Raw genomic sequence first — 21,072 nt, 5'->3', positions numbered from 1 at the left:
ACTGAGGGTGCAGTTGACATCTGTATCCACCTGGGGATAAGAAGTTTCTCGGTTTGACAAACTGGGTTCTGTTCCGGGACTTGTCAAGCAGAGAGACGAGGTCCCCTGACAAAATTGGGTCCAACTTTAGCTGAGTGGCTGCAAGGTAAAGGATAAGAACGGCGAGTGATTTTATCAGCTACTGCAGGGCTGAATCAATCGGCTTCTGTAATGTATGATAACGATTAAGGCTAAAGTGTGATTGCAAATGGTGCAAAAATGAGCTGAGGGTCAACAACAACGAGGGAGGCTGATACGGAGAGTCCGGTCACTTAGGCTGACAAGTAGCAACAGGTGCGCAAAGAAATGAATTTGGGTGGATGTAACAAGGCAAGGGAATTGTTCATAAATGGGAGGATTGGGTGTTCTGGAGGAAGGCGAGGACCTCAAAGCGTTACTTGAGATATTTAAAAGTAGAGGACAGGTCAATGCAGCGGCTAAAAAAAAAGCAAAGTGTGCAAAGTTTAATTAACCGAACTAGAGAAAATAAGAGCAACGTACACAAAATGCTGCAGGAACTCGGCAGGTCAGGCAGCATCTGTGGAAAAGAATAAACTGAGACCCTTCTTCAGGACTGGAAAGGAAGGGGTAAAATGCCGGAATATAAGTTCATCCAGCATCCAGATGAGAGGTGACTTGACAGAGGTGTACAAGATGCTGAGAGGCATTGATTGTGTGGATAGTCAGAGGCTTTTCCCCAGGGCTGAAATGGCTAACACGAGAGAGCACAGTTTTAAGGTGCTTGGGAGTAGGTACAGGGGAGATGTCGGGGTAAGTTTTATACGCAGAGAGTGGTGAGTGTGTGGAATGGGCTGCTGGCGACAGTGGTGGAGGCGAATACGATAGGGTCTTTTAAGAGACCCTTGGATGGGTACATGGAGCTTAGAAAAATAGAGGGCTACGGGTAAGCCAAGTAATTTCTAAGGTAGGGACACCTTCAGCACAGCTTTGTGGGCCGAAGGGCCTGTATTGTGCTGAGGGTTTTCTATGTTTCTAAAATGGTGGGGGGAGGGGAAGGGGGACTAGCTAGAGAGTGATAGGTGAGAAAGGTAAAGAGCTGGAGAAGAAGGAAGCTAAAAGGAGAGGAGAGTGGACCATGGGAGAAAGGGAGGAAGGAGCGACACCAGGGGCAGGTGAGGCAAAGAGGTAAGAGGTCAGAGTGGGGAATAGAAGAGGGAAAGAAAAATAAATTACCTGAAGAAATCATTGTTCACCCCATCAAGTTAGAGGGTCAGAGCAAGAGGTTCTGGTCAGAGCATTTAATGTCTAACTCAGCCCTTTACCTAGAATATCACAATGTTCTCCTTCAGTTCTATTTTTTCTTTCATCCTGTGTCACGTTAAGAATCTGCTGATTTTTCAGATAGTCAGTCTGAAGTACAATCGTACATGTTCCCCTCTCCTTCCAGCGCCAGATTCAGCTGCTGGAATGAAACATCGCTCCCCTCCCCCTTCGCATCACTCCTGCCCAGAAAATAGCCTTTCCTCATCCTGTTGCTCCCTCCCACAAGAAAACACCTCCAGAAGTTTTACTGCCGGCACCCGGCACAGTTTGGCGTCGCCTTAACAGCTCAGAGGAACGGGATCACACCTAGTGTTAACAAGTCATACCGTAACTGTTGCTGAAGGGCAGCATTGGAAAACAGGGAGCTGAGGAAACGGGTTTACGGAGGAGTCCACATCCACCAAAGTTTTCCAAAAGACTTTCGTATAAGAATCCTCATTCAATCCAGTAAGAAATCTTTTAATAAGATGGTGCTTAGTCTCATACGGAGCACAGTGCATGATCCTAGTTATTCAACCTAAAGGTTCAGACTGAGTGATAGAAATGTTACCGTGAGAGGTTTCAGCTACGAGAAGCCTCTCGTGGGTTGTTCTCAATGGAACAAAGCAAGGCCTGGTTTAGATAGGTGTCTCATTCAGGACTGGTTCAAGAATCAGAGGACAATTTAAAATCTACCAAAGGAAACATAAAAGGGCTGAACAAGGAAAAACAAATATTTTGAGAAAATATAAAGGCAGCTACAATTTGGAACTCTGGCTGAAGATGAAGTGGAAGAAGAATTTGTGAAGCGTTTCATCAAGGGACGGTCAAGCACCAAGGAGGGATACTTCACAGGGTAATAGGACAGATGGCATAGCTTTTCTGGGAGCGAGCTTAGTCTTGATGGGTAAATGGCCTCCTTCTATGCATGGTTTAAAAAGAGCCTATAGTGACTTTCCCAACCCCAGGACACTTTACAGCACACGGAGTATTTTCAGCATCTAATCCACACCCTGTAAGACTGCAGAGTGACCTGATGGTACTGGTTGAACGTTGACCTAGGATGGAACATCTCTACTTCTCTTCAATTGATCCTGTTACTTCCACCTGTGAGGACAGATGGTGCCTTAGTTTAACCTCTTATCAGAAAGACAGCACCTTCAACAATGCAGTGCCCCCTCAATATTAGAGAACTCCATTGTTTAATACCAATCTAGTTAAGTTCAATTCACTGGAGTGAGAGTTTAACTTACAGCCTTCTAATCTAGTCACTAAAGCACAGTTCAATGTGGTACTCTTCAAATTACTGCATTCAGTCAACCAGCAATGAAATTGGAACTTGCACATACTCTACAAGGCCCCTGGCCAGAATCCTTTTCCATTATAGAAAAGGAATGTCAAACACTCGGAGAAGGTGGAGTGACCTCCTTGAAGAACATTACAAGGAGAATAAAGGGTTGAAATAGAATTTGGTAAAATAAGTAAGGAGAGATGGTTTGCTGTGGCAGGAGGATCGTTAACCAGTGGGCAGAGATGCTAAACAAACCAAAGAGGAGATAGTGAATTGTAATCAGTAATGTGCTACTGGCAAGCAGAGTGGAGACAAATAAATGGTTTTGGGGAAAGATTGAGATTATTTCTGCAAAAATCCACAGGCAAAATAGGCTGCGCGGATGATTGGCCTATTTTGGCTACTTTAACCCAAATCGGCCAAAAGATTCTGATTTCAGCCTTGGCACTTTGTTTTCCAACGGCTGGTGAACGGCTGAACAGTTGAATCCTCCAAGGAACTACGTGCACTTTAACGGTCACAGTTCTGCAAATTCTAACTCTCAATAATGACAAGATCACTCAAACAGAGAAGCGAATGTCTCATCTGCAAGGGGCCACCAGCTCCATCGTTTGTCCATCTCTGTTTGACCCTCTGCCCCCAACTCTCAATGTCCTGCATACTCAAGGCAAACACACAAGTTCTTCAAAAGCACAAAATCTGATAAGCAATGTCTCCTCATCAACAGCATCCAATTACATGATATCCTATCCTTTGATATTAGAACGCTTCTCTCATTTCTCCCTCCGAATTCCCACTATGTGTCCAAGGCATTCTCTTCACTTCCTTGGAATCCCAGCTCCATACAAAAATACTAGAATAGGAAAAGACTCAATGAGCCTTCTCCACCATTTAACAGAACCTCATTTCATCCTCCACCTGAAATACATCTGCTATAATCCTGAGATTCTTTTTTGCACCAATTATCTCCCAATCCGAATATATAACAGGGGCGACACAAAAGCTTAGCAGTTAACATAACATTATTACAACACTAGTGACCCAAGTTCAATTCCACTGCTATCTGCAAGGAGTTTGTACGTTCTCCCTATGATCGCCTGGGTTTCCACCTGGTGCTCCAGTTTCCTCCCACCGTCCAAAGATGTACGGTTTAGTAGGTTAACTGGTCACATGGGTACATTTGAGCAGTGTGGACTCATTGGGCAAGAGGACCTGGTTACCATGTTGTGTCTATAAATCTAAATCTTCAATATACCCAACTTACTCAAAATAAAATGACCACTGGTCTCCTCAGTTGCTTGCTCTGTGCTAATTCAGTGAAGCTGCACGAGTCTTCTTCTCAACATCACTTACTAGTTTTCAGCATTTACCAAAAGCTTCTGTTTCTATTCTTCCTACCAAAGTGAATAACTTCACATTTTTCCACATGATACTTCATGAGGACATGGAACTATAGAGCTACAGAGAACAGAGAACAGGCCCTCGGTCACAGTGTTCATGCTGACCACTTGCTCGAGGGGCAGAGAGACAGAACACTCCAAATCTGCAGAAAGTCACCAAGGTAGAGAAGGACAAAATGATTAAAGGACTGAAATACATCTAAGCATTAATTTGTTGAGCTATTACAGTAATATGTCAACACACAGTTTACATATACCGTAAGACCATCAAACATAGGAGCATTCATCCGCTCCACCATTTCATCATGGCTGATCCCGGATCCCATTCACTTTCCCTCTCACCACACCCCTTGATGCCCCGGCCAATCAGGAATCTATCAACTTCCACTTTAAATGCACCCACAGACTTGGCCTCCACTGCCGTCTGTGGCAAGCATTCTACAGATTCAGCACTCCTTGGCTAAAAAAAAATGTCCTCCTTCCTTCTGCCTAAGAGGTTTTGAGGCTGTGCCCTCTAGTTCTAGATACCTCCACCAGAGGAAACATCTCCTCCATATCCGTCTTATCTAGTCCTTTTAATATTTGGTAGATTTCAATGAGATTACCCCCCCCCCCACCCGTATTCTTCTAAATTCCAGTGAGTACGGGCCCAAAGCTGCCAAACGCTCCTCACATGTTAACCCCTTCATTCCTGGAATGGTGAACCTCTTCTGGCCCCTCTCCAATGACAACACATCCTTTCTGAGACAAGAGGCCCAAAACTGTTGACAATACTCCAAGTGCGGCCTGACCAGTGTCTTAAAAAGCCTCAGCATTATCTCCTTGTTTTTATATTCTAACCCCCTTGAAATTAATGCCAACATTGCATTTGTCTTCTTTACATAGACTCGACTTGTAAATTAACCTTCTGGGAGTCTTGCACGAGGATTCCCAAGTCCCTCTGCACCTCTGATGTTTGAATTTTCTCCCTGTCTAGATAACAGTCTGCACTATTGTTCCTTTCACCAAAATGCATTATCATACATTTCCCAACACTGTATTCCATCTGCCACTTCTTTGCCCATTCTTCCAACTGGTCTAAATCGTGCTGCAATCGCATTGCTTCCTCAGCACTACCTACCCCTCCACCTATCTTCATATCGTCTGCAAACTTTGCCACAAAGCCATCAATTCCACAAATTGACAAACAATGTGAACAGCAGCGGTCCCAATACTGACCCGCTGAGGAACACTACTAGTCACGGGCAGCCAACCAGAAAAGGCTCCCTTTATTCCCACTTACTGCCTCCTGCCTGTCAGCCCATGCCAGTATATTTTCTGTATAACACCATAAGATTTTATCTTGTTAAGCAGCCTCATGTGAGGCACTTTATCAAATGTCTTCTCAGGGCAAAGAAAACAACATATTAAAATAATGGTTAGATAAATACTGAAATAAAACCAGCAAGTGCCAGAAATACTCAGCTGGCCAGTCAGTGTCTGCAGAGAGAACAACAGAGGTAATGTTTCAGGTGAAGTAACATTTTCAGTTTTGTTCTTCCCACACAACATGAAACTAGAAAGCAATTAGTCATGAATTTCAGTAACTGTTAAACACATCAATCCAGCTTTGCTGAAGAACAAAGAGACAACAGAAAACAGCTAAGCCAAGCTAAAAAAAAAATGTTTTTGTCCCCTCCCTTTGCAGTCCTTATGAAGAGTTTAGGTCTGAAATGTCAACTGTTCATTCCCTCCATAAATGATGCCCGACCTGCTGAGCTCCTCCAGCATTTTGTGTGTCTTGCTTAAAGAAAGTGATACGGCAGACTTCAGCACGTTCCTTACCTTGCTATTGTAACAGATTCAACGTCCATTTAGCAAAGGCAGAAACTAGGGAGTGGTGTACAGCTTGAGATTCTATTCTGCCGAGATGTTAGATCAAGGTTATGCATACATTTCACAATAACCCAAGCCTTGTGAAGAGTGGGGAGTTCTCCCAGGCTCTGGGTCAACATACCACAAAAACACACCTACCACTCACTTCTTGAATTGGCCATTTTATCTTTATGATTTTACCTGAATGCTAACTGAGAGATAAGGAAACCTTGTCTCAGGCCTGCCCTGGAGAACCAAACGACAAGATGAGAGACGTTATGCAAATCCAGCTCCAGTGCTCTACAAGAAACACATTACTAATGGCCCACTGAGTTTTCTTCAGGAGGCATCAAGGGTGAATGATGAGGTGGGGGCTGTGGATGTTTGGGAAGGCATTTGACAAGGTTCCTCATGGTAGGCCGATCCAGAAGATTAAATGCATCGGATCCAAGGTTGTGTGGTAGCTTGGTTCCCTCAGAGAAGACAATGGGCTGTAGTGGCAAGAAGTTATTTTGGCTGGAGGTGTTCCACAGGGATCAGTGCAGTAGTCTTTGTTGTTTTGTGATGTACCAAAATGTCAGTGGAGTCGGGCTGGGGTTACTAAGTTTGCAGACGACATGAAGATTGGCGGAGTTGTGTAGAGGGCTGTCAAAGGATAGGTCAGAATACGAATCAATTACTGATACGGGTGGAGAAACGGCAAAAGTAAGTGATGTGCTGTACTTTGGGAGGGGGGATAGAAAGGATGCAGTTAACAGCAGGAGTCTTAGCAGAATTGACGTAGTGGGGTGACACAGCAGCACAGCAGGGAGAGCAATGCTATTACATCTCAGGGTGTCAGAGTTCAGAGTTCATTTCCAGCACCATCAATAAGGAGTCTGCACGCTCTCCCCATGGGCTCTGGTTTCCTCCCACAGTCCAAAGACGTAGCTGTCAGTAGGTGAATCGGTGACTGGAAATTGCTCAGTGATTAGACTAGAGCTAACTTGTGGTTGTAGACTCACTCTACTGAGCCGGAAAGGCCTGTCGCACGCAATATCTCTAAGTAAATATATACAGCAGGGTCCAAGCCCAGAGCTCATTGAAGGTGTCCAGGCAAATAATTAGAGTGGTTAAGAAGGCATATGATGTCCAGGCCTTCATTGATCAGGGGACTGAATACAAGGATGAGAAAGTCATGTTACAGTTATATGAAACTTTGATCCAGCCACACTTAGTCAGTTCTGATCACCCCATTACAACAAGAATACGGCAGGGGTCCTGCCTCGATTGGAGGGTATGAGCTATAAAGACAAACTTGGGAGTATCAGAGGCTGAGAGTTTGTAAAATTATGAGCAGTATAATTAGGATAGACAGTCAGGGTAGAGATGTCATACACCAGGGAACATGCATTTATGCTGAGAAGTGGAAAGTTTAAAGGGGATGTACCAGATAAAGTTTTTTTTAAACACAGAGAATGGTAGGTGCCCAGAATGGACTGAAGCGGTTGTGGCAGAAACAGATACAAGAGTAGTAATTTAGGAGTTTGTTAGATATATGAATATGCAGGGCATAAAGGGATATGGATCATGTACTGGCATCGTGTTCACATACATGTCATGGGGCCAAAGAGCCTTTTCCTATGCTATGTTTTTAACCCCACTCGGGCACCCCTGGGGCTGAACTATTGAGGGAAGAAACACTAATAGGATTTGGAAATTGGTTACATTATGGATAGAGCAATGGAAAAATGTGGGTAATTTGTAGGGGAGGGGGAGAAGGGAGGGGGAGAAGGGAGGGTGAGGGGGCGAGGGGAGCAAGGGGGTGGTGGGTGAGAGAGTGGTGGATGGGGGGTTAATAGGAACATAGAGGGAGTGGATTGGGGTGCCCAGCGGGAGGGAAGGAAGGAGGAGTGGGCAAAGGGAAAGGAAGGGACACAAATGAGGGGGGAGTGGAGGGTGGTGAGAAAAGGATAAGGAAGAATTGCGGAGGGGGAAGGAGTCAAGTGTGAAAGGGGAAAGGCAGGGGACAGGAGGCCAAAGGAGGGGGCAGGGTGGGCCATCATTAGACGTTTTCGTTCAAAGAAACAGGAAACTTCCAAATGTCATCAAAAACATAGTTTTAAATTTAGGTTGGATTGTTAATCGGTTTCATCCCTTTCACAGGGAGTGTAATGCTCTAAAAGATGGGCATAAAAATGAACATACCGCTTCCTCACTACAGACATAAATTTTCCCCACACGGGGTGAAAAGTAAGAACTTATTCGGTTTTGAGAATCGCTAGGCACCGCTCATTTGTTGGTAGCCCTGTAGCCGAGCTCCCTACTGAAAAAAGACACACTTGAAATCATTTTCACATCTGCAACGCCCTATGTGGTCGGAAGCGGCCCGGACTCTTGATTAATGCAGGGAGCTGATAAATGGCTCCTTAGGAGTCGTTGAGCGTCAGTCACCGACAGGCTCTAAGACCCCGCGGAGTCCCCGGGCGTTCAAAAAGCTGGAACTCGAACACGGATACATTGTGACTGTTGCCGGAAACCGGCTAAAAACTCGCAACAAAAGTGCAACATTGTAGCCAAAGCGGAATTCCTCACCGGCCCCACTGATGGTTCCTTCAGCCCGGCGCTAGACTCCGGGTCCAGGCGCTCCTCTCCAGCCCGCCTTGCGAAAGCCACTCGGCCCGTCTCAGCCCGTTTGAATTTCAGACATCCCGCGGCCCGGGCGCCAGTTCCACCCCAGATCGCTGCTACCGTGTGAAGACAATCAGCCCGAACCCTCCCGGCACCTCCCCGTCCAGTTCAAGCACCGCTCAGCCTCACTCACCCGCAGCTTCCGGCTGCAGCAACTCAACTACTAAAGGCTGACCCGTTTTCCTGTCTTGGCTCGGTTTCTTTCTTTCTCTCTCTCGCTGCCGGTTTCCGATGGCCAGCCAGCTCCAGACTCGAACAAGTGGCGCCTTCTGATGGGCGCAGGCTGAATCTTCATCCTGTCTCCCCGAAGTTCAGAGGCATCGCCGATCTCGCTGCGATAACGGGACCTTTTCCCTCTTCCTCAAACAAGCAACCGAGTCTGCGGTGGGACGAGTCACTCGACCTCGTGAGGAGGCACTTTGCATCTGGGGAACGCTTTAGACTTTAGTTACGCGAGATGACAGTGCTCCAAGTTTTATAGAGAAAGAATTGATTTATTTTGCTGCCACGGGATTTTTAGTCTGAAGTGTAGAAAGGGAAGTCTGCAAATTGGGGAATAATACTCACAGCATAAAGACACGAGGAGGAGATGTATCTGCCCCTTGGGCCTGGTCCGAATGCCCATCGGTCCCTGTATATCTTGATTCCCACTGACAGTAGCTAGTACAAGGAGTTGCAGGGGGCCCGGAACAACCCCCCAAAATGAATGTTGTGGGATATTTTGCAAATGTCTGTGAGGAGCGGGTACGTTATTACTTTCAACGGATCCGTTGGAACACGGTACCTGGAATATTGTAACTCGCCCCCTCACACAGCAACCCCGACCCCGGGGACAGTGCGGCGCTCCCTCGGCAAATCGTTTCCGGCTGCCCAGCGCTGTAGCGACGACAGTGCGGCGCTCCCTCCAAGAGACCTGCGGTCCTCCTTTATCAGTACTATTCCCCTGACAGCAGGTACTCCCCCTCCTCACTGCCCACAAGTCATGCAGCGTGATCATTGGTGTCATTTTGGGGTGGGGGGGGGGTGGATTTCAGTCCAAAGTGATGCAGCTGAGCCAGTAGTAAGTATTTGTTAAATAGACTCATACAGTTGGGAAACAGGCCCTTGGGCTCAGCTTTAAATTCCTTGGTGTTATCATATCAGACGATCTGTTCTGGGACCAGCACATGAAGTGCCATCACAAAGAAGGCACGGCAGAGCCTCTACATTGTTAGAAGTCTGCACAGATTCTGGGGGCTCCTCTCTCTCTGCGGTGCCAAGCCTGTGAGAATGCCCCCCCCCCCCCGCCCCGCTGCTGTGTATCATGTCTGCAACTTGCCCCCACTAGTGTGATGAACTGCATCCCCGGGTTTTAGGCCTACAGCAGGCTGCTCCGGGGATTTGGATGTAAGGACTCAGTTTGGTTGGGAATGCTGTTGTTGATCGCTTCTGTGTTTTGACTTCAAGAAGGGTGAGAGGAAGGAACGCATTCCAATCCTCAGAGGGATCAGAAGTGGAGAGAGTGAGCAGTTTCAGGTTCCTGGGCGTCAAGATCTCTGAGGATCTAACCTGGTCCCAACATATTGATGTAGTTATAAAGAAGGCAAGACAGCAACTAAACTTCATTAGGAGTTTGAAGAGATTGGGCATGTCAACAAATACACTCAAAAACTTCTGTAGTTGTACAGTGGAGAGCATTCTGACAGGCTGCATCACTGTCTGGTGTGGAGGGGCTACTGCACAGGACCGAAAGAAGCTGCAGAAGGTTGTAAATCTAGTCAGCTCCATCTTGTCACTAGTCTACAAAGTACCCAGGACATCTTCAGCGAGCGGTGTCTCAGAAAGGCAGCATCCATTATTAAGGACGTCCAGCACCCAGGGCATGCCCTTTTCTCACTGTTACCATCGGGTAGGAGGTACAGAAGCCTGAAGGCACACACTCAGTGATTCAGGAACAGCTTCTTCCCCTCTGCCATCCGATTCCTAAATGGACTTTGAAGCTTTGGACACTACCTCACTTATTTTAATATACAGTATTTCTGTTTTTGCACATTTAAAAAAAATCTATTCAATATATGTAATTGATTTACTTGTTTATTTATTATTATGTTTTATTTTGTTCTCTCTCTGTTAGATTACGTATTGCATTGAACTGCTGCTGCTAAGTTAATAAATTTTACGTCACGTGCCGGTGATAATAAACCTGATTCTGATTCTGATTTGTTTCTTTTCTCTATCTTTCTCTGTGTGCCTTGGGGGGTTGGTCTTTACTTTTAATTGGGTTCTTTCAGGTTCCTTGCTTTGTGGCTGCCTGTAAGCAAACAAATCTCAGGGTTGTATAATTTATACATTCTTTGATAATAAGTGTACTTTGAATTTGCATAAAACTTTGACAAACTTATACTGATGCACAGTGGAGAGATTTAAACCTCTGGTTTATTTTTGGCCTGGCATGAAAACACCAATGCCCAGGAACAGAAAATGCCTACAAAAACCCAGTCCACCACAGGAAAAACCCTCCACGCCATGAAGCACATTTACAAGATACACTGCCACAAGAAAGCAACAGCCATCATCATGGGCGCCAGCTAATCCGGACCATGCTCTCTTCACAGTCCTAGGAGGTACAGGAACCTTAGGTACTACAGCACCAGGTTCAGGAATAGCTATTAGCCTTCGACCATCCTGACCCACACCGGCTCCTGAACGAGATATTAGTTACACTCACTTCAACACTGAAATAATTTCACAACCTATGAACTCACTTCCAAAGACTCTAGAACTCATGTTCACAATATTATTTGTTTGTTTGTTTCTTATTTGTTACCATTTGTAACATTTGTCTTCTTTTGCTCAGTGGACTCACCTGCAGGCACTCTACAACTCATCTTCTCAATATCATTTGTTTCTCTTATTTATTTATTATTGTTATTTTAATTTTTTTCTCCGCTCCAGCTGAGTTACGGGCATAGCCAAGCACACTCATTTCTCAATTGCTTTGGACTACTCTAGTGGTGTTTAGTATTGTGGCTTTCTGAAGATTTATATACAAACGTTTGTACATATTTCTGTGTAGGCCTAATTGTTTAATGCTATTGTGTAGTGACTTTGAGATGATACCAGTTGTAGACGTTACTATTGGGAGAATGTTCATGTTCCATAGTCTTTCAATTTCCTCTTCTAATTCAGCATATTTCTGTTGTTTTCACATTGATTTCTTTATGCAATGTGTGTCTGGAATAGTTATATCTATTAAGTAAACTGGTCTTGCTTGTTTATCCTGTAATATAATATCCAGATAGTTATTATGGATTGTTCTACCAGTAGAAATGGATTGGTTGGAATATAATTTGTAGGACTCTGACTCTAAACTGGATCAAACTTGTAATTATAGAAACGTATGGTGTTGTTTATGAGTTTGTATTTTAATGCAAGGTTTTGGTGAATGATGTCTGCCACTTGATAGTGCCTGTGTAAGTGATCAGATTGAGTTAAACTGCTGCAGGATCCTGGAATGTGTTGGATCCTTTTCGGTTTCTCTTGGCATTTTCTGCATTTATCATCTTGAATTTATTGATCTTCTATTATGCATTTTTGATTTTTTTGGTGTGTTGACCACCTGGTCCTATATTGCCAAAGGAACCCTTCTGTTTCTGGGAAGAGGTCTCCATCTCTGAGCCAGGCGTTCGATGCTTCCTTGTGGACATCTAGTCTGCTCAGACCCTGGGATGTCTTCCGTGGAGGATCATGCTCTTTCATTGGTTAATTTTTTTCTCCTATGGTGATTATGTCTTCATTTTTCTGCGTTGTGCTTTCATTTAGTGGTTTAGTGGTGTGTACTTCTTATCAGAGTTACATATGCTCATCTGGACTGCCGCATCCTGTTTTCGTTGATGAAAATATATCCCTAGACATTTTATCTGACTATTGTGTCATTTTTTTCATGTCTCCTATTCCTCTTCCTCCTTCTGTTCCAGGTGGAGTTAATCGAAGTGCATTTAAGAGTTTTCCAAAATTTGTCATTTCAGTTCTTCATTTTCTTTGTAAATTTTCCAGGTTGGTTTCAGACTGATATATTATGCCAAAAGAATGCATTAATATGGATATAGAAAAAATGTCTTTGAGCATTTGAGCTCTGATTGGCAGATTTTCTTAAGTCTTGAAGTAAATTCTGTTGCAAGTTTTCACTCTTTCACACTCTGATCTATTTCTTTGCCTGTTGATATTCCAGATACATAAATGTTTCATATTCGTCCATTGGTTGTAATGTATCCTGCTGCACTGTTTTATGTTCTTTTAGCTCTATTGCACTTTTCTATATGTTTAATATTCTGCACCTATCCTATCTTTAGAAAATAGTTCTGCTATTTGAATTAATTGCTTTAGCTTTACTGATGAAGGAGTCCGTGTCTAGAAGGTGTGTCAAGATATAATTCATTTGGTTGTCTCTGATTTAATACCCTATTTTCATCTGATTTAGTAAATCAGAGAGTGGGTTTAAAGCTGGACAAAACCATAGTGAGCTTAGAGAGTCTCCCTGGAAAGTTTATTTTGAAATGGTGGTTATTCATTTTTTGGCTGTTAATAGAATGGGTGATTATAGTACTCCAATGCTTCATCAGAGATTGTAGGAATTTAACAAGTATTGGGTATAGTGTGTGTGTGTGTGTGTGTATATATATATATATATATATATATATATAAATTTCTATTAACAGAATCAAATGTTTTTTTTAATTTAATTGACTTTATTACTTACATTCTTAATGTACATGAGTAAAAATCTTTATCTTATATTTCCGTTCAAATGTGCAATTATAGTAATTTATAACAGAATAGTCAATGTAACATAGAAATACAGTTCTATCAGCATGAATTAATCAGTCTGATGGCCTGGTGGAAGGAGTTGTCCTGGAGCCTGTTGGTCCTGGCTTTTATGCTGTGGTACCGTTTCCCAGATGGTAGCAGCTGGAACAGTTTGTGGTTGGGGTGACTCAGGTCCCCAATGATCCTTCGGGCCCTTTTTACACACCTGTCTTTGTAAATGTCCTGAATAGTGGGAAGTTCACATCTACAGATGCTCTCTCTACAGAGTCCTGCAATTGAGGGAAGTACAGTTCCCATACCAGCCAGTCAGGATGCTCTCAATTGTGCCCCTGTAGAAATTTCTTAGAATTTGGGGGGGGGGGGGCCCATAACAAACTTCTTCAACTGTCTGAGGTGAGAGAGGCGCTGTTGTGCATTTTTCGCTACATAGCCGGTATTTACAGACCACATAGTCGATATAACCACATGAAAGATTTCTGCTTATTGTTGTTATTATTCATATTCTCACAGTTTGTCTTTTTCACATTGGTTGTTTGTTAGTCTTTATGTGTAGCTTTTCATTGATTTTATTGTAGTTCTTTATCGTGAAATGCTTGCAAGAAAATGAATCTCAGGTAGTATATGCTGACACTTGATGGCCACTTTCTTCGTCCCACCAGTACACCTGCTCATTAATGCAGATATCTAATCAGCTAATCATGCGAAAGAAACACAATGCATAAAAGCACGCAGATATGGTCAACAGATCAAACATCGGAATGGGGAACAACTGTCATCTAACTAACTTTGACCATGGAATGATTCCAGAATGGTTCCAGATGGGGTGGTTCGAGTGTCTCAAAACTACATATCTCCCGGGGTTTTCACACACAGCGATCTCTAGAGTTTTTAAGAGAATCATGCAAAAAAACAAAAATCATCCAGTGACCAGCAGTTCTGTGGGGTAATGAGAGAGGTCAGAGGAGAGTGATCAGATTGGTTCAGGTTGTCGGGAAGGCAATAGCAACACAAATAACCAAGCATTATAACAGCGGTGTGCAGAAGAGCTTCTATGAATGCACAGCACTTTGAGCCATGAAATGGATGGGCCACAGCAACAGAAGACCACACCGGGTCCCACTATTACAGTGGCCACTGAGTGTATGTGCTTTGATAATAAATTTACCTAAAACTTTCCAAGTGCAGTTAGATCCTGTCCTCCAGTAACTTCCCCACCACCACTGGTGGGCTCATTGGCCTCTGGTTCCTTGCAGCCCTTCTGACATGAAGGCATGACGTCGTCCATCCTCCAGACTTCCAGTATCTTACCCATGGCAAATGATGTAGTAGTAGGCCTCCGTTAGTCTCGATAGACCATGGATTTGCACTTTGGAAAGTTTCCAGGGCGCAAGCCTGGGCAAGGTTTTTTTTTATGGAAGACCGGCAGTCGCCCAAGCTGCAAGTCTCCCCTCTCCACGCCACCAATGTTGTCCAAGGGAAGGGCATTAGGACCCATACAGCTTGGCACCGGTGTCGTCACAGATCAATGTGTGGTTAAGTGCCTTGCTCAAGGACACACACGCAAGCCTCAGCCAAAGCTCAAATTAGCAACCTTCAGATAACGAGACGAACGCCTTAACCACTTGGCCACGTGCCAACACAGCAAATGATACAAATATCTCCAATGGGCCCCTTGCAACTTCTTACCGAGCTTACCTACAATGTTCTAGGATATGCTTGATCTGACCCAAGGGATTTATCCTCCTGAATATGCCTCAAGTCTTCTAGCACCTCCTCCATTGTAGCTATGTTTCCATACATCACTATCCAGAGACAATTGAAGACAGGCCTCAGCCACCTCCTTACCCACCTCTCATTCCACTTTCCCAACTCTCACCCATCTAGGACTTTGGTGTTCAGACATGGATCTGCCACTTTTTCCCTGACAATCCGATCTGTGTTGGAACTGCAACAGAATCTTTCCCAAAACCCATCAGACAGTGTGTACAGGGGCAACATCAGCAATTCAGGTCACTGAACTCTCTCAGTGAGTGTCAACAGCTGGACAGGTAATGAGGAACAGCCTCCCAGTGAGATCAGAATCTGAGGGAGACGAGGGAACTTGGCGCCACCCAAAGCACAAGGACACAGGGAAAAAGGAGCATGAGTTCGCCACCAACTCTTTTAAACCTGTTCCGTCTTTCAATATGATTATGGCTGATCTATGCCGGTCTCAACTCCTGTTCCAGCAGTCCATAGTCCTCAATTCCTTAATCTTTATTTACCTCCTCCTTTAATGTACAGTGCCTATAAAAATATTCACCACCTTGGAAGTTTTCATATTTTATTGTTTTACAACATTGAATCACAGTGGATTTAATTTGACTTTTTAGATACTGATCAATAGAAAAAGACTCCTTTGTGTCAAAGTGAAAACAAATCTCTACAAAGTGATCTAAATTAATTACAAATATAAAACACAAAATAATTGATTGTATAAGTATTCACCTTCACGTCAGTATTTAATAGATGCACCTTTAGCAACAATTACAGACGAGCCTGTGTGGATAGGTCTCTATCAGATTTGCACATCTGGACATACAACTATCCCCCATTCTCCTTTACAAAACTGCTCAAGCTCTGTCAGATTGCACGGGGATCATAAGTGAACCAGAGGTCATTTCCAAGTCCAGCCACACATTTTAAATTGGATTGAGGTCTGGACTCTGACAGCCACTCCAGGACATTAATTTGGTTGTTTTCAAGCCATTCCAGTGTCAGCTTTGGCTTCATGCTTGGTGTTATTGTCTTGCTGGAAAACAATTCTTCTCCCAAGTCACAATTCTGTTGCAGACTGCATCAGGTTTCCCTCCAGGATTTCCCTGTATTTTGCTGCATTCATTTTACCCTCTAATCAATCCTCTATCCACGCTAATACATCACCTCCAACTCTTGGCATCCTTATGGATGTATTTTCTGTGGCACCTTATTGAACGCCTTCTAGAAATCCAAGTAAATAACATCCATCTGTTCCCCTCTAACAACTGTGTTGTTATATCCTTAAAGAACTCTATTTTATATTATTACTTATTTGAAACTTCTATGGATGTACCGTGGAGAGCATTCTGACAGGCTGCATCACTGTCTGGTGGAGGGGTGGGGGTGGTGTTACTGTACAGGACTGAAAGAAGCTTCAGAGGGTTGTAAATTTAGTCGGCTTTGTCTTGGGTACTAGCCTACAAAGTACCCAGGACGTCTTCAGAGAGCGGTGTCTCAGAAAGGTAGCGTCCATTATTAAGGACCTCCAGCACCCAGGGCATGCCCTTTTCTCACTGTTACCATCAGGTAGGAGGTAGGCACACACTCAGCGATTCAGGAACAGCTTCTTCCCCTCTGCCCATTCCTAATTGGACATTGAAGCTTTGGACACCACCTCATTTTAAAAAATATATATTATTTCTGTTTTTTGCAAAATTTTTAATCTATTCAATATATGTATACTGTAATTAACTTTTTCTTCTATATTATGTATTGCATTGAACTGCTGCTGCTAAGTTAACAAATTTCATGTCATATGCCGGTGATAATAAACCTGATTCTGATTGAGATTCTCATGACTAAAAACATCATCTACCTTATCAGACTCCCTTAGGACTTTATATTTTTGGTTAAGGTCATCCCTCAAATGAGAACACAAAACACAGAGCCTAACTGTTTGGCCTCTGTTGGTAGGACAACTCTCTCATCCCAGGAATTAAACTGCTGAATTTCCTTTGAAGAAGTTTCACTTTTTCACATATACATCAAAGTGCAGAGTTTGCATCTCAATTCAAAACAGAGGAAAAAGCCCACAGGTGTCATCAGTACAGCATGCCCACAACTCACCAACCCTAACAGTGTGGAAACCCATGCAGTTAAAGAGAACGTACAAACTCCTTACAGACAGCGGCAGCAAGTAAACTCAGTCTTGTAGCTGGTGATGTAATAATGTTACGCTAACCACTACACTACCATGCTATACTTCTTTGCATTGATTCCAACTTTACTATATCCCTTTCTTATGAGAGGGGAGCAAAACTTGTGTACGTTATTCCAGGTGAATACCAACTGTAACAAAACCTCTCTATTCTTAAACCCCAACCCTTCACAACAAAGGCAAATGTATTATTTGCCTTCTCAACTGTTGGACCTACTTGTGATACATCCGCGGCCCGGTGGTTGGGGACACCGAGATCCCTCTGTACTTCAGTCTCTTGTACACCTTGTGAATCCTCTGCGAGTGCCCAACCTCACACGTCCCCACATAAAACTCCATTGCCGTTGTGGTCAGTCACTCAGTCTACCCGTATCCTGTTGCAGAACGACAATATCCTCCCCACAACAGGCCCTTCCACTGATTTTCATATCATCAGGAAACCTTACATTTCATTCTCCCCTGCAGGTCATAAATAGCTGAGGACCAAGAGCAGATCCCTGGGCACTCTAGTAATTATACCCATCAGCATGAAAAAGATCCATTTATTCCAACTGTTTTCTATATGACAGCTAGTTTTCAGTCTGTGTCAACACACTTCCTCCAATACCTCAGGCTCTTTAATTCAGGAGCCCAGGTCAGCATCCTGGGGGAGATGAAGGAACTTGTACCTCAGAGAATGCCCGCATCATGGGAAGTGGATGGGAATCCTGGGATCATGTCTATTCAAGGCGGAGCTGATTCTGTGATTGTGCAAACTAACGGGCCACCGCAAATCATTGTCCTCTTGGACAGCTTTTCTGAGATGCCTGTTAGTGCGTCTATTCCCTCATGCCAGCAGTTTGGTGACTGTCAGCTTTTGTCCCTTGTGCTGGCAAGATACCGTTTGACTAATCAGCCGACGGAGAGAGTATCCCTGTTACTCTAGTAGTAGGTTAGGAGGTGAGTACATCAGCCCAGTCTAGATTTTCCCACAAGGATTCAATCATGCCAGGGACAGAAACATTCCTGGGTTCATCCCATATACACAGGGCTCTGGGATGTGAAAAGAATAACTGATGTTGCGCTGCCAAAACATAAACTCTGTCTGCAATTGAAATGATGTGCCATATTCTTTAAGGGCAGTGGAATATGTGCTTGGAGAGTTAGTTAAGAGGGAGATGAGCTGCGTGAGGATGCTGTGAAGTTATATATCATCGTTCTACAGCAGTTGGTACAGGGATCACTGGTCCCTTTGGTGCCCATGATAACCAGGATGTGGGAAACAGATGTCAAAGTTTGCAAGTGATGCAAAAGTTTGAAATGTTGTAAACATCTAGAAGTATGCAAATAGGGTTCAGGAGAACAGGACAGTGGAATGGGAAAACACTTGGTGGATAAAATTCAATGCACAGAAAAATGAAGTACCGTAATTCATTTTGGTGGGCAGAATGCGAGACTAATTGAGGCACTCCTGAGGGGACCATTGGATCGGAGACAGAGCTGGTGAGGGTTATATATACAGCAAAACAAAATTAGATTCAGATTTAGATTATTTATCACATGTACATCAAAACAGTGAAATTTGTTATTTGCGCTAATAGCCAACTCACCCGAGGATGTGCTGGGGACACATTCTGGTGCCAATATAGCATGCGCGCGATGCTCAGTAAAACACAGAACAAGCAACTGAGCAAACCCCTTTCCTCCCTCCTATCCACCCACATGCAAGGAAATGCCTCCATACTTCAGCCTTTGGGTATCAACTCCTGGACGTATCGATGTTGGTACCCTGAATGCTGGGTCATGCCAGGCGTGTACCTCTGAACCCTGGGCCCACTCGACATTCAGGGATGTCCTTCATCACCCATGCACCTCACTGGACATTGAATGCACAACACAGAGTGGAGGCCGAGACTCCAGCCTGACCTTCAACTCTCCACATCCCTATCCTTAACCCCAATCTGACCCCTGACTCCCCTTTGTCCTCAAAACCATACAGCTAAGTCTGAGCCACAACCTGAACAGAGACCGCAGCACAGTGGCACCTCGACCAGAAGCCTGAGGTCGCTGAAGTTTTGATTTTTCACAGTGGTCCTGTGGGTCACTTGTAGCTCTCGTATTGTTAGATCAGCCACACCTACACAATATATTTCCGTTACACAATTCAAATTAATATTCTGTTTTTGGGGAAAAGAACAGGTGGTGGAATGGAATTGTAATTACGCATAGACACAGGTTCAGATCCTACCACAGTAGCTGGGAAATTTAAATTCAGTTCATTAATTAAGAATTTTTTAAAAATCAAAATTTGGTACAGATTTATTAAGTGTTGTATAAACTACTGTGGTCTCTCGGGGAGGGAAACTGGCCATCCCTATCTGATCTGCCCTCTATGTGACTCCACCCACAGCAAACTCTCAATGACCCTCTGAAGTGGCACCATCAAACAGCTTGGTACTGTTAGATATACCTTCACTGCTGTGACTCAACTTCTAAAGGGCATTTGGGGATGGACAATAAGTGTTGCCCTTGTTACATTGAATGTATGGCACAGGAGGCCATTCAGGCCATCTGGTCTATTCTAGTGTTTATATGCCACATGGGTTCCCTCTCTCTTCATTTCACTTTAGCATTCTATCCTTCCAGCATACTCTTCCATTCCTCGCTCTCTGGATTTTTATCCCATTTCCCTTCGTCTATCTGTGATGTTCAGAGTGAGGTCCACGTTCTTCTCGTCTCCGGGACATGAAGTGTCCTGAATTCCCAATGAGATTTATCAACGACATATCAATTCCAATGATTTCCAAGTTTTGCTCTTGCTCACGAATGGAAACATCACCTCCCCCATCTTAACAACTGATCTCTGCCTGGGTAACTTTCACCCCTCTATCTTTCCTGATAGTTGCAACTCTGTCTTTCTCAGGTTTGTAAACTGTTTTATATTCTCTCAATTTTCCCCATAAATAGTGAACAAGCTGTTTTTAGTGATCCAGCTGTAATCAAGCCACAGTTACTGTAATTTCTGTACTATTCATTTTCATCCTTTATAAATAAGAGAATTCTGGTTTGCTTAAATGGCTTTCCTAGTTTTGTTTCTAGTTCAATATCCTTTTGCTCCACTTAAATCTAAGTAATGGGAACCTGTCTTTTATTAATAGCGGGATTAGGAACGAGAAGGAAATTATGCAGAACATTAGTAAATCACTGGCGAGGCACTAGCTGGAGTATGGTGACGCTTTCTGGACCCTGCACTTTAGGAGGTTCTCAAGGTCAGGGGAGGTGGGATGCAGTGAGAGAAGAGTTAATTTAATGGTTACAGGGATAAGGGGTATCAGTTCTGTAGAAAGACTGGAGAATCTGTGGTTGTTCTCCATGGGGCAGAAAAGATAAGGAATAGTACAGCACCTTCATCCACAAAGTTGTGACAATCTTTTAAACTACTCCAAGATAAATCAAATCCTTCCCTCCTACATGGTCCTCCATTTTTCTATCATCCATGTGCTTATCTAAGAGTTTCTTAACCACCCCTAATACATCTGTCTCCATCACCACCCTTAGCAGGGTGTTCCACACATCCACCACTCTCTGTGTGAAACACCTACCTCTGATTTCCCCCACCCTACACTTTCCTCCAGTCACCTTAAAGTTATGCCCCCTTTGTCATTTCCATCCTGGGAAAAAGTCTCTGGATATCCACTTGATCTACGCCTCTTATCATCCTATGCATCTCTTTCATGTCATCTCTCCTCCTTCGCCCCAATGAGGAAAATCCTACCTCACTCAGCATATCCCTATAAGGCAACCTCTCTAAAATC

At 43.8% G+C, this 21,072-nt stretch overlaps 1 protein-coding gene across 6 annotated transcripts in view; it reads right to left on the bottom strand.

Annotated features, from left to right (window-relative positions):
- LOC140739874 (unconventional myosin-IXb-like) overlaps window positions 1-8,779 on the bottom strand; it is a 110,708-nt gene extending 101,929 nt beyond the window's left edge. For 3 of the 6 annotated variants that reach the window (XM_073068486.1, XM_073068490.1, XM_073068488.1), the window contains exon 1: window positions 8,422-8,742. The gene's annotated coding sequence lies outside the window, so the exon portion shown is untranslated. Of the gene's footprint in view, window positions 1-8,421 lie in introns of all 6 variants that reach the window. The other 3 variants (XM_073068485.1, XM_073068489.1, XM_073068484.1) reach the window with 3 other exon arrangements.
- Between the last annotated feature and the right edge of the window lie 12,293 nt (window positions 8,780-21,072).

The sequence above is a fragment of the Hemitrygon akajei genome, chromosome 16, assembly GCF_048418815.1.
Source record: "Hemitrygon akajei chromosome 16, sHemAka1.3, whole genome shotgun sequence".
NCBI lineage: Eukaryota > Metazoa > Chordata > Chondrichthyes > Myliobatiformes > Dasyatidae > Hemitrygon > Hemitrygon akajei.
Note: the sequence above shows the minus strand (reverse complement) of the source record. Positions and strands in the feature narration are given on the sequence as shown.